The sequence below is a fragment of the Pinus tabuliformis genome, chromosome 2_1, assembly GCF_031772625.1.
Source record: "Pinus tabuliformis cultivar Carrire ecotype Pingquan chromosome 2_1, CPIR1, whole genome shotgun sequence".
Lineage (NCBI taxonomy): Eukaryota > Viridiplantae > Streptophyta > Pinopsida > Pinales > Pinaceae > Pinus > Pinus tabuliformis.
In genome coordinates this window covers 285975051-285990607 of record NC_142299.1, presented here as the reverse complement: position 1 = coordinate 285990607, position 15557 = coordinate 285975051, and the positions used below count along the sequence as shown (strand labels likewise).

Sequence of the window (15557 nt, the reverse complement as noted above, 5' to 3'; positions counted from 1 at the left end):
ACAATTATAAATAAACTTGTAATAAAAAAATATACATTTGCAATTGGCATGATTCTTACACTTGTAAAATGTACAAAGAAAGTGGGGTTAGTGGTCACAATATGCATTGAAACTTAAAAATGACAACTTAGAAAAATATAAAAGTACAATAATCCTCGAATCCTTTATTGTTACTAGGCAATTAGTATATTTAACATGTGTCACTTATGTTTACTATGCCAAGAGGCTCTTAAGCTACTTACGTACTTTCCACATTTCTCTCCTACTTTATTTCAATCCAACTATAATTATCAAGGATTGACATTCCCATGTTTCTATTTTGAAATGTTGTCCAAGTAAGAAAAGAACAAAGCAAGGCATTATGTATGTGTAGATTAAAATTTATAACAACAATGAGAGCAAAACAAACAATAAATGATCCCAACAAATTGGTCACTGTAATAACAAATAAAAAGTATGGTCACTATAATAACAAATAAAAAGTATTAAAATAATATACATTTGACTAAATTAATTGATTCCTACAACAACACACTTTATAACAAAATTGTACAATAATGTGAATGGGTTTAAGGCATGTTAACAATAACAAATATCCACACTCAATTTATAACAATTTGTAACAATAACAAATGTCCACACTATTGAATTTATAACGATTTGTAATATCCATAACTTGTCTATCAAAACAGTCAGAGTCATAAATAGTGACATATTTCAATATTCCAAATATAAACAACTCACACCTTACAAATACTCATCTAATATAAACAACTCACACCTTACAAATACTCATCTTGCATAATCCAAATTCAAATAATAATAATAAAATTCTAAAAACAACTTATTTATTTATTTATTTATTTATTTATTTATATATATATATATATATATATATATATATAACTTATGTGATTCCGATGTTAAAAGCAATTTTAATTTTATATTTAATTATGTCAAATATCATATTGTGCATGGAATAATCCACATTTTTTTATTAGGAATTAAATTTTTATATTTTTTTTTCCAGTCACTCGATATTTTATATACACTTCTCGCTCACGTTAGTAGGTGGCCGCCTTTAAGCAGCATCTAGTAATTTTTATAATTGTGGAAAACTTTTACTGAAAACTTTTGGAATTTTAAATCAATAAATTTGTTTTATATTAATTTGTTTTATAATCTAAATCCAACTTTTAGAATTTCACGTCCATAAAATCGTTTTATATTCTAAACCGCTTTATATTTTAAAGCTTTTCTTCGAAAGGAGAGAAAGTAGCCATACCTGGGAGAAAAATGACCGAGATAATATTTTTAAGTGATTTAAAATTAAAATCTACATCATTTTATAAGGTTTTTAATAATCATAAATTAGTTTTAAAGACTTTTTATAAGATTTGTGACCATAACGATTAAAATTACTTTCATGGATTCCTTTTCAATTGAAAAATGAAAGAGAGAAGAATAAAATTGAATCGAAAATAGGAAAAACCAAATAAATAAATAAAAACGATAAATGTTTTGGAAAATAAAAATATAATAGGTAAAAACAAATAAAAAAAATGAAAGCAATCAAGATTACTTATTTTATGTTTTATATAATATAGTTAAGTTTTTTAAAAATATATAATATAGTTAAGTTTTTTAAAAATATGATGATATAATTTATAGTTTGTGTTTTAAATTTTAGTAGTTTTTAAATATATTTTTAGGTTTAATTTGTCTAAAATTTAATAGAGAATTTTTAGAATGACAAGTTTAAGCTGTAAATTTTATCAATTGAAAATTTTCAGAATAAAAATAATAAATGCATATATAATTAAAAATCTATTTTAAACAATAAAAATTAAAGTTAAACCAAAAAACATTAACCCTATTCCAACCAAAAACTTTAAAACAAACTTATGATATTTAAACAACATTTTAAACCAATTTATAATATTTAAACAAGGCTTTAAACAAACTTATTATATTTAAACATATTTTTAAATTTAATTTGTCTAAAATTTAGTAGAGATTTTTTAGAATGACAAATTTAAGTTGTAAATTTTATCATTAAACCATAAAACTTAAAGTTAAACCAAAAAGCATTAACCCTATTCCAACCAAAAACTTTAAAACAAACTTATGATATTTAGACAGCACCTTAAACCAACTTATAATATTTAAACAACGCTTTAAACAAACTTATTATATTTAAACATCGCCTTTTAAAAATATAATTGAAAGGAAGCTAAAGATGCATTATTATCCGTGCGATCAAGGCTGTTTTCAAATTGAAAAAATTCAGAAACACATTTTCGTCTGTCCAACCGGATGTGAAGCCTCAAAATTTGAGCGAAAAATAAAATTGAAAAGAAGCTAAAGAAAAAATAAAATTGAAAGGAAGCTAAAGATGCATTATTTTTCATGCGTCAAAGGCTGTTTTCAAATTGAAAACTTTCAGGAAAACATTTGCATTATTGTTCATGCGTCAAAGGCTGTTTTCAAATTGAAAACTTTCAAGAAAACATTTTCGTCTGTCCAAAGCCTCATAATTTTAGCAGAAAATAGAACCATTAAAATAGTACAGATCACATTTATGACTTATTCTTTGCCATTAATGATGTGGTCTTCATAGTAAAGATCGGCGTCTGTACCTGCTTTGCTGAGACTAGGCTTCGCCCTCTACTGTCGCAGAAGCATTTTCTTCACATACGCTGCCATTCAGAGCGGCACTGGCTCTTCTTTCTTTGGCGTCGCGAAGAGCTGCAATTAGGTTTTGGAGGGCACCCGCGGGTTCGCTGTTCATCTTCATGAGATGTTCAGTTACATCCGCAGGCGTCATTTCAGCGGCCTCAATAAGTTCTTGGATCTCGGGATAGAGCTCATGGTCTTCAATGGAGAGGTAATTGCGGGCTAGAGTCTTGAATGCACCGAATTTGCAGGAGGAGAGCAGAATGTGTTTGTCCATGCGACCAGACCGGAGAAGCGCAGGATCGAGCCTGTCGATGTGGTTGGTAGTGAAAACGAACAATCTCTCGCTTCCGCAACAAGACCACAACCCGTCTGTGAAGTTCAAAACCCCGGAAAGGGTTACTTTGCTCTCCTCTGTCGACTCGTTTTCCTTGGTCTTGCTCGGATCGGATGGCTTCTCTTTCTCCTCGCCCTCTTTCTGTGCTTTCTTCTTCTTCTTCTTGCGGTCGGAGAGATCGAGAGAGCAATCGATATCCTCTATCACGATTATCGATTTGTTGGTGGTACCGATGAGAAGCTTTCTCAGTTCTGTATTGCTTTTCACTTGGGTGAGCTCCAGGTCATAGATGTCGTAATCGAGAAAATTAGCCATGGCAGCAATCATACTGGACTTGCCCGTTCCAGGAGGGCCATAGAGCAAATAACCCCTCTTCCACGCCCGCCCAACTTGCCTGTAATACTTCTCTCCCCTCTGGAACCTCTGCAGGTCTTCCAGGATCTCCTGCTTCTGCTCTGGTTCCAGAGCCAGAGTACCGAAAGTCGCAGGATGATCGAACACAACAGGCGACCAGTAGCGGTATTCATTGGTGTAAATCTTCCGGTTGCGGCTTCTGAGCTCCAAATTTTTGCCTTCGGTTATGACATGGGGAAGATACTCACCGAATATCTTGTGCTTGTGCTTCTTGTGAAATCTGAGCTCGTAATAGCGTTTCTCGTCGGAGCCCGAATTCCAGGGGGACCTCGCCTTCTGGTTCAGCTCTATGCTGTGGAAGGCCCACCGTACTTTGATGTCCTCAAATTTGTCAGAGATTTTCTGGTTGTTGTCCAAGCTAAAGGTAAAGTCCTTGCTATTCTTAGGCTTCTTCAGTTTTAACCTCTCCGCAGCCGAAGACGATCTTGCGCTCAGGTAAGTCTGCACTGCTTCATAAACTTCGCTCACTTTCATCCCATCATTCTCCTCTATCACAACTGAGATGTAAGAAGAAACCATACCCAACAGCCCGCGCAGCGATTTGGAAAACAAATCGCAGAGTTCTCGCGGTAAGTACTCTCTAACTATGCTCCGTATGAATATGAGGGTGGCCAAAATCGACCCCAAATTGGACCAGACCTCCATATTCATTAAATTCGGGCAGCAAATTTTTTTATCAGAACATAAACACCAAGAACATGGTAGCCCAGAGGCCTATTTGAAGCATTTTCCAATGGGATGAGAAAGAGCCAAGAAATTGCTGCGGTAATTCCTTTTGGACGGTGGTCCAATTATTTACCACCACCTGCCAAACTTGACTGTTGGACAGTCATGTACTAAGCTTCCTTTTCTGTCTTGGCGTGACTCAAGTAGAGCATCAATGATCTGGAATGATGTTGATGTCTAAAGGAAAAATGCATCGTCAGAAAGGCGGACTGTATATTTACTTGCAATGTGAAAACAATGAAATATAATATGTGAGAAAATGGCAGTTTCTCACAGAGGAGCCCTTTAATGTGTGAGAAAACGGCAGTTTATGTTTGTCATTGGACGATGAAAATAAATGGTTTTACTTTCACGATTAAATATTGTATTTTTACAAATGGAGAATTACGTTGCTCTTATACCATTTTTAATTGATAAAATTAATATTTTATTTTTTAATTTAATTTAGTTGTGAAGATAGTGTTGGTTACTGAAAATGTGATTATGTTTGATTAAGAGTTTGCCTTTATCTAATTTATTTTTAGATATATTTGGAAGTCCATTATCACTAAATTAGTGTAAATAGCAGTAATAGTAAACTTACAGTTCAGCGACCATTAAATTATTTTAAATATTAATAGTAAGTTAATTTACAGTTATGATAACTAATAATAATTATTCCACTATCATTGATAATTGAATTATAATATATATTATTGTAAACTTATAGTACAGCTATCATTAAATTATTTTAAATATTAATAATAAGTTAATTTACATTTATGATAACCAATATTCCACTATAGTTGATAAGTGAATTATATATATATATATATATATATAATATTAATTACTAATCAATGAATTATAATACATTTTTCTTTTTGAAAAAATATTATTAATTATTAATCATAAATATAGGTTAGCAAATTTATTATTAATTATTAATTATAATATAAATTAATTTATCATTATTATTTAAAAGAATTCATTAATATTGTGTAATAAACCATTTTTTATTCTTATCATATATATCAAAATTATTAATTACTAATAAACCAATTATAATACATCTTTATTTTGAAAAAATATTATTAATTACTAATCATAAATATAAGCTAGCAAATTTATTATTAATTATTAATTATAATATAAATTAATAAATTAATTTATCATTATTATTATATATATTTATTATTAATTAATTACAATTGGGAATTTATAACTTCTGTATTCAAGTTTATGTGATCCATAATGAATTAAACAAAGTCTTTTGGTAGAAATCACATGAGAGAATTTTTTCGCTTACACATTTGGGACCAACAAGTGTGGTTCATCATCAGGACTAGATGAAGAGGCAAAGCATGGCAAAGGCATAAATAAAGAGCAATGTGATTTCTACCAAAAGACTTTGTTTAATTTATAACTTAATAATAATGATAAATAAATTTTATCATTATTATATACATTTATTATTTATTTATTATATGTGTTGGGCATGGTATAACGCATTTAGTTTTGCCTTTATTTGTTTATCCATAGTTTAACATTAGGAATTCAATTTTTGTTTAGTTTTTATTGTTTTTAAAATGTATTTATTTGTAAGGTGATTGGTGGAGGTTTTATTATAGGTTCTTTAGGAACTTCATTTTCTATTAGTTACTCATTTTTTGTTTTTTGTTTTATTTCATTTTTATTTAACTTTTTTTATTTTTATTTTTATTTTTATTTTCTCTATTATTTCTATTTTCATAAATATTTTCAACTTAACATGACTTATTATTATATTAAAAACATATTTTAATTAATATATATATATATATATATAAACAATATTAGTTAATTATATTTCTTAATTTTTTATGATAACATTCAATAATACAATATTTTATTAGTTGTTTTATTTTTGTAATGAAATCTTTGTCTTTATTATTTTTTGTTTAATTAAGCTATATTTAAGCTAAATTGGAAATATTAGCTACCATATAACTTTTGTTAATTACAAATAGGAATTTATAAATTAATTCATTATTATGTTTGAATTAAATTTAATAATAATAAATATTTATTTTTGTTTAGTATATTTTTTCAAAAAAAAACCATTTAAATTTAACTCACAAGACAAAATAACAATCAAACCATCACGCTTAAACAAGTTTTTAAACTTTTATTAACAAACAAATCCTTACTTGAAGAGATGTCCTTTCTTAAAAGAAAAAACAAATTAACTATATTTAAACTCAACTAAAAATACTAACTACTATATAACTCTTTTTAATTACAAATATAAATTTATAAATCAATTTATTATTATCTTTGAACTAAATTTAATAATAAAAAAGTATTTCTTTTATTTAATATATCTATCTATATATATATATATATATATATATATATATATATATATATATATAAACCATTTAAATTTAAATTTAACTCACAAAACAAAATAACAATCAAATCATATACTTAAACCAGTTTTTATTAACAATCAAATCCTTATTTGAAAAACGTCCTTTCTTTAAAATAAAAAATAAAAAAATCCTCATCGCATACTACTTTGATATCTAAACTCACCAAAACCTTACTATATTATTATTATTACTTTATATAAAAGCCACACGAAAAAATTGTTTCCTAGGAAATATATTTAAATCAAAATTTAATTAAACACCACTTTAATATTTTAAATCAATTATAAGCATTATATACTTAAGCAAACTCGACCATTGATTTCGTTTTGAGTAACCTTGAGAGATTTTATGAATATGTCCCGACATGAATTTGGCCATGGTGATCTATGTGGAACACTTTATGACACACAGTAAAAGTTATAAAGTAAATATAAAAAGTTAAGTAATAAAAAAATATATAAATATAAATGAAAACCTTTTAGATATCATGCTTTCAACCTTGTCTTGCTAGTCTCTATGAGCCACTATGAAAAGCAAAATAAGCCTTATGCAAACTCGACCATTAATTTCCCTTTGAGTGATGTTGAGAGATTTTATGAAGATGCCCTGACATGAATTTGGCCATGGTTATCTCTATGGCACACTTTATGACACAAAGTAAAAGTTATAAAGTAAAGTAATAAAAATATATATGAAAACTTTTTAGATATCATTCCTTGAACTTGGTGTTGCTAGTCTCTATGAACCAGTATGATAAGCAAAATAAGCCTTATATACTTGAGCAAACTCGATCATTGATTTCGCTTTGACTAATATTGAGAGATTTTAGGAAGATGGCCTGACATGAATTTGGCCATGGTGATCTCTGTGGCACACTTTATGACACAAAGTCAAAGTTATAAAGTAAATATAAAAAGCTTAGTAATAAACACACTATATATATATATATATGAATGAAAACTTATTAGATATCATGCCTTGAACTTGGTATTGCTAGTTTCTATGAGCCACTATGAGAAGCAAAGTAAGTTATGAGGCACTTTTTTTTCAAGTCTTGTACACTTTATATCGCTAAATGGATTTCACACTTAATTTTACTTTTTCAAATATATTTCTGACATTTCAAGTATGCTTTTAAACTTTATACTTTTATCAGTACTATATTAATCAAGGCTATTTTTTATTAAAAATATCTAGTTTTTTTTTTCTAAGTTTTTATTAATATATATATATATTATATAATTTTCATGTATAATTTTAGTCAATAAATTTAACATTTTAATTTTATATTTAAAAAATTAATATAATTTTAGAATATTAAAAAATATAATTTAATGAAAGTTATTATTATAAATTATGTAAAATTTGATTAATTAAAATAATATTTTTTATTATTTATTTTTTTAATTTTAATATATAAAGAAGACATTCAAACTTTACATCACCAACTATATTTTTTATATACATGCATTTTATTCATAAAGAGGGATGACACTTTCACTCTACATCTATGTATAACTATTTTAATTATTATATATTAAAAGTTGACATTTTAAAAGTTAACATATGTAAATGACAAAGTTTTGATTAGTATACATGATTAAGATTTATTATGTAGATTTATGTTTCCCATAATGACATTGGAACATGTTAGAATTTTAATGTGTGTTTATTTGAACGACTTTCTAACTCTAATCATTAATGTTTATTTGTGTTTTGTCTAGCTTAACTTTGACTTAATTAGATGTTCACTTTAAACAACAAATGAAGATATTAAATATAAGAAACATAAACATCATCTAATTGTAATTATTTATAGTGAGAACATGATTGTTAGGTAAAAACTCACTTTCACATGTAATCACAATATCTTATTAAACTCAAATCTATTTTAAGAAAGATAAACTTCTAATTATGTATATAATTATAATCTCAAACATCTTTGTAACAACATATTGATCTTGATAAATCAACTCCACCAATCATGACACCTTATCCTAACAATGACTAATGATATCATTAATAATAATCAGCTTCCTAATAACCTCTACATGATCTTTTATGAATCTAGAAAACATACAACTAACTTTTCGCTACGCTTCTTCATTAATAACATTCTTTTCCTCTACTTTTTCTTCATTAATGACATCTCACTATCATATTATAAATTCTTATTATCATTATTTCAGGCAAACGAGTCCATTCTACAATGCTCTTTTGAATATTTAGTGACAGTTACAATTGTTGGCACTTATCCAACATTAATTTAAGCGTCACAACATGATCCTTTATAAAGTTGGTAGCAGAAAAAGGATCAGAGGAGGCAAGAGGAGAGGAAGAGAGGGAAAGGAGGAGATGGTAAAAATCGTTTTCCTAGTTTAATCTATTGAAAACCCCATTGATTCATCAGTGGAAAAAAATGGTTTCTCTCTGATGAGCTCCAATTTTGGAACAAGAATGTTGCAACTCCCAAGGCTACCAACTTAAATTATCAACTCGAGGTTCGTAAAAACTTAAGATATGTCGACACTATATGTGCAACATACAATGTGTCCTTCTTTCATTGATACAATGTAATGGAGTGAATGTCATGAAATCAAATCCTAAACTAATTGCAAAAATGGAAACATAAGTCAATTTTCATAATGTAAATTAATACTCTAATTGTAGAATGTGGAATGTTGCTCTGAAAAATGAAATTTGATCTTTTCAACAATAATGCTTGTAAATAAATCCTTAAGGAAGCATGGATTCAAGAATCAAGTCTACTCTACTTTGCATTTATGAATCACCCCTTTATCACAATGTTCAAGGACATTTAGGTTTAGTAACATAATCCATGTACATTTCATAAGAAAACATTGATTGTTATTCAAATGTGGAAATTTGTCTTCTAATTCTAATTGTAGATTTGTACTTGCGGTGAAGGAAAGGTGGGCCTAGAGTGGTATTTTGTATTCTTCAATCATGGATTTAGAACCTAGGGGTAATTATTGAATCCTAAGAGACAAAAAACAAGATTTTGGATCATATATGGTCAAGTTTACACGTGCTATAGGAGGTGCTACAAGAGGCCCTGTTTTGCTACAATATGAGATAACTTGTTGAATGCCAAAGTAATTCAAATTCAAATGGGATGGGGAAATTTTTATATTAAGTAGTTTGTATTAGGACTCCATTCCAAGTGGAATCACTCAAAAATACCCCTATTAACATGTTCTAAAAAAATAGTAGAAAATTACTACTTTAAAAACTAGAAATTCAAGAAATAGTGGGTTGGTTAACCTACCAAATGGCTAACCTAAGCACGTGAAAATTCTATGGGGTCAATTTTGTTATAACTTGAATTTTTTTATGACCCAACACAAATGGAATCAACTCAAATTAAGCTCATTAACACGTTCTAAAAAATAGCATATAATTAGTACTATTTTGCTACAAGGAATTTCCAGAAATTCTAGATTTATCCAAGTAGCTCAATGATGAATATGCCTTTTTAAAGTTGTTCTAAGGATGCATAATGATTCTGAATATGTAAATAACCTGCAAAACAACTCACTTCAATCATATAACCAATGTAACCTACAACAAAAGAGGCATGAATAGTAAATGTAGAAATAAGAGATGTATGTAAAAAATACATTCAAAGGAAATAAAGAAATTGTACAAGATGGCTATGAGGCTCCTGGGATGGCCAGGCCCAAGGAAAATTAGAGTACTATGAATGAAACCAATATTTATAACCTAAAAATGGCACCAAACTTCATTATTTGAATCAATCCAAGTACATCCACGCTAGAAATGAAAGTGGAGTTGCTAAATAACAAGTTTTTTCCATAAGAAGACTAATTAATAGATGTCTCTAGAGGAAAATTCGAATTGCTACTTATACAAAGCAATGAGGAAGCATTCTCCTTAAAAGGAGGCAACTTTCCAATCCAAAATCTCTCAAAAAGTGGATCCAGTTCCCAACATTAGGAATTTCCATTAAATGACAGGGAACACATTCCTAGATTTTCTCAATCACTGGGAGCTCCAAAATTGGTTCAATAATTTCATAATATATTATTCATTTATTATCCAATCTTGATCCTCCTGTAGTAGGGAGTAAGTCTCTAGATTATCTCCTCCTTCAAATCTTCATAATCTACCCAATATTCTCATAATATTCTACAAAAATAAATAGTATTAGGCACAAATATGAAATTATCTCTAAACCTTCCTAATGAACATATTAACGTTAAAAATATGTCATCTAATGCAAAAAGAGAGGTTTAATTTGTTGAAAGATTGTCAGACAAGACTTAATTTATGTCTAATTTGGAGGCCCATCATACCACCCTGCTGAAAGTGTTGCTCATCCTCTGAGAAACTTAGTGACATAATTGTGCCTCATTCATGGCCCTAGTGGCCTCCTTTATCTGTCTTGTAGTTGTCCAACACTTTCTTGTAGCAATTTTTTTCTTTCCTATAACAACTTTCTGCCTTCCTGTAGCATCTTTTTTCCTTCCTATATCAGGGAATATTCTTCTTTTAGTTGTTTGGTCATGGCTTCCCTAGTGCTTAGATTCTTCTGAGAGGTTTGGGGCTCCTTTATTTTGGATTGGAGGGAGGTTATCTCTTAAGTTTGCTTCTTATTCTCCTTTTATCCTTCGTTCTGATTTTTTTTAGCCACTTTTTCTTCTATTCCAACCTTTTATTTTTCTTTTCCACCCTCTTATTCTTCTGCAGAGCCATCCCTGATGGTCTCTTCAAGTCTAGAAAATATTCTCTATCCATGTCAACAAAATTTGTCCATGTGTTCTCAAGGTTTGGGCAAGGGAACCCTGCTGCCAAATACCAATTTCAGAGCACTTTAGATTTCAACTTATGCAAAGAGGAGTGTTTCATGTTGATGAGTGAGGTGAAAAATGGTATGCCAATTTCAAAACAGTTGCTTCTCCCATCATAATGCTCATCCTCACAAGAAAACTCCACACTTCAATCTTCTTTTTTCTCAAGGTTCTGCTACAGGGTGTTTAGTGGAGGAATTTTGAAAAACTTCACAAAAAAATTGTTTTTAAGAGGTGAGAGATCAAGTATTTACCCCTTGTTTGCATACTCCTTAAAAATTCTAGGGTTTTGTGACTAATAGTGCTCAAGATAGGGCCCCTTTTTTCCTCTTGGGACAATCCTGTTGTAGGTAGACTATCTCCTATAGCAACCATGTTTCTCCTGTAGCAAATTTGTTTTCTCCTGTAGCAGGGAAGTTTGTGCCTTGAGTTGCTTATTTGTGGCTTCTCTAGTGGTTGGCCTTATCATAAGTGTCAAAATTTGCTTCCCCTTTGGTTGAAACCTCCCCCCATTTCTCTTACTGCTCCTTCTAGGGGTTACTTGGGTGTATTTTTAATGTTTCCTTAGAGCAGTCTCGGTTGTAGAGATAGTGCCAAATTTTCCTTTTTATCTGAGAGGGAGAAGGATGTTAATAGTTTTTATCATAACAAACTTTCCTATGTCCCTATATTTCCTTCACATATAACAATTTTCAAAGGAAACTACTGCACAATTGTTTTCTACAGGGTACTTAATACAAGCATATTTCTTATGGAAATTAAAGAGGGAGAAAGCCACTTACTCCTTTGAAGATAAATCTGTCATGTGCATGAGGTTTTGAGGACAACTTTTGGTAGTTTTGGCTCCCTTTCTCCCTTAAATTCTCTCTTGTATCTTCCTTTCGAGCCCCCTGTATCAGTTCCGATCCTCCTATAGCTCCCCATATAGCTCCTGTAAACATAGTTCGAAGCAGCTTGATGGCACCCTAGGTAGACTCTGGTAGCATCTAGCTCATCCTTTTATACCTTGATGGGTTTCTCCAACTATTTCTTGGGAATGAGTAATTGTGCAAGTGAATTTGAGCCTTATAATTTTATTCCCTTTTGTAGTAATGGATCAAAGCACTTTTGTGACTTGGCCTTTGTAAAAATTTCCTCTTTTAACCATTGTCCCCACTCCTCGCAATCATCACCCTTCTTAATTTGGCTTTTCCACGTAGTGAGGGAGTTAGCTGCACTTAAATGGTTGAGGGTGTTAGAGACTCTTGACCCATCCTTAGCTTATAAAACCTCATCTCTCATGCATTGACAATAAATTTCTAGCCATAATATGCTCAAGAGAAGAGGTGAAGAATGTTGCATACATGTTCCTACCTGATGGTTGTTGGAGAGGCATGCATGTTGATGATGAGTTGGGATTGATCCATGGTTCTCTGGAGGTGATAATTTCCTTGTTTTTCATGTGCATAGCTCTTCACATGATGTATTTTACTAATGTAACCTTTCTTGCTTGTAGGTGTCTCTCCAGTTTTCGATCTATTTTTTTTGGAGTGGATGGTTGACCTTACAACTACTCCTTAGGGATGGTGTGGCTTCCTCAAGCTTCAGGGGTGGCTAGCTCATTATTTTGGATCAATAAGAATCATTGCATCATGTTTTTTGATGAATCTCTGAAGGCTGCTGTAGAATTGTTTTCCTCCTGTAGCAGTCATTCAGTTTCTTCTCACAATATCACATTTCATTCAAGGACTTGGAAAAATTATAGTGGGTTTTAGGGACAATAATAGCATCTTCAGAAGGTGGTGAAAGTTGTGGTAACGGAAAAAATAATGAAGTCAAAGTCCTTTTTATGTGTTTTTTTCATGTGTGGTTATAGGTGGAGTTTCGCTAATGGGTTTGGTTGAATGGAGTGGTGATTAGATTGAATGAATTTGAGTATACCTCTCCCAAAATTGCCCAATAGAAATAGTACCTTTGGGGCTCTTTTTCCAAGTTTCTCAACCTCTTGTAGCACTTCTGGTTGCTCCTGTAGCATTTCAGGATAGTCTCATGTAGTATAATTTTTTTATCCATATATATCAAATGGTAGATTAAATTGACTTGAAATTTTTTGAGCATGTTTCCATCATCCTTATGCACCTCCTCATAAAAAATATTGGTCAATGGATGCACAAATATTGAGAAAAATTAAAACTGGATGTAGGTGATGAAGGTCGATTTCTCAAAAAGTGTGCACTCTAATTTGATAAAATTCCTTGAGCATGTTACTATCATCCATATGCATCGCCCCATGAAACATCTTAGACGATGGATGCACGATTTTCTAAATATGGTGAAAATAAGCTTTTTCCCTATGTATTTTGGCCTCATGTAAGTAAACATAACCCCCCTGTAGCATTTTTGGATAGCGAAGAAAATGAATGGGAAAGGCTTGGAAATGATGGGTGGATGTTGGAAATGGATGAGGGTGATGGATTGACATGGCCTTCATTTGATTCTTGGATTGACATGAAATGCAACCCATGATGCTTTTGAACCTTCTTTTTTTGAATGTTATCCTTCAATGACATCAAGAGAATCTCTTTTTTGCAATACTCTTCATGAGCTAAGATGAAATTTAGATCAAGCGAAGATGTTTGGAGGTGTTGTACCTTAGCATTGTAAGTGGGTTTAGTTACTTCCTTGTGTGGGTTTGGAAATGGTGGTACAAGTAGTTGAGTAGGAGTGGATCTTTGAGATGGATATGGTTGATGTTGTGGTGAAGGTGAAGTGGGATGGTAGGGATAACATGGAGTTGGATATGGAGGATATTGTGGATTTATCGCATAAGGGTCTTTCCAACCTTGTTGCCAATATCTGTTTTGGGGTTGAGATGGCCAAGGCTGCCAAGGAAAGGGTGTGTTCCAATTACTTTGAGATGGATGTGCATAACCTTGAAATTGTGAATTAGGTTCTTGCATCATACTAGGTTGACTAGGCTTCCATGGTCTTCTTGGAGCTACATAACATAGTTGATTTGGTGATTGTCTTGCTCCATTGTCCTCTTGGTAAAATTCCTTCAACTTTGGTAGTGATTAGAAATATTTAATAACATGTGTTTTTGCATGGACAACACAAATATCAAAATCTTCTTTTTGCTTCTCTTGCATGCTTCACATTTCTACTTGTTCTCTTAGATTGCTAAGAATTTTCTTTTTAAAGTTATCAAGCAAATTTCCAAGTTCATCTTGACTTACCAATCTTTATACCAATTTACTTAACCTTTCCCTTCCTCTTGAGATTTGCTTGCATGTTTCACAAATTTCTTCAAATCATAATTGGTATACATCACCTCTACTCATGAGATCAAGGAAATCAATCCACTCATCTCTAATTGTTCTAATTAAGAGGGTTTTTAGTGTGCCAAATCCTAAATGATGTAATTTTTCTCTCTTAACATTATACATGAATCTCTCTATTAGATCCCAAAGGCTCTCATTTTCCTTTTGAGTCATTCTAAATATTTCTTCTTTAAGATCACAATCTTTATATTTTTCTAGAAATATATTTTGCATAGCATTCCATGATCTTATTAAATTAGTCCCTAAACTCTTAAACCATTTAAGATTTATACCCTTCAATGTTTCTGGAAACAATCTCAATTTTTTAGTGTGTTAATGCCTTATGTTATAGTAGTAAAAGCCAAGCTTAGTCTTTTTTATTATTTTCTAGTCAATTCGTAAAACACTGCTTTATCTCATATATATGAATACTTAGTGTCAATGGGATATACTAAAGTTTGATTGGTAAATAAAAATCAAGTTGTCAATGTTTTAAAAGGTCTAGGTTTAGTAAGTCTAGGATTAATGTGTCATCCAAGTCATGAGTGAAAAATATTAGTGGGTCATTATTCTCTCATCATTGAAAAAAATAAGTGGTTTCTTTTTTAGTCAGGTTCCAGGTCAAATCAAAGATTTTAACGTAACAATACCACTACAAGTCGATGTTGCACTTTCCTTTTTGTTGCACATCTCTTTTTTGGTACGCTTCAATATTCCAAATTAAAAAAAACAATCATTGTAATTAAAGGAAAACTTGGATCACGTGGAGGGTGACAAATGCATGCATTGGTTCTCAAAAAGTCATCGACCAGGTTTCTCTTCCTCCTTAGATACTACAAAAAACAAATGATAGTTGTTGCATTTTAGCTACCATAACCAT

General features: G+C 30.8%; 1 pseudogene; it reads right to left on the bottom strand.

The window, feature by feature from the left end:
- Positions 1–2367: 2367 nt before the first annotated feature.
- LOC149199895 (AAA-ATPase At3g28510 pseudogene) lies at positions 2368–4181 on the bottom strand (annotated as a pseudogene).
- Between the last annotated feature and the right edge of the window lie 11376 nt (positions 4182–15557).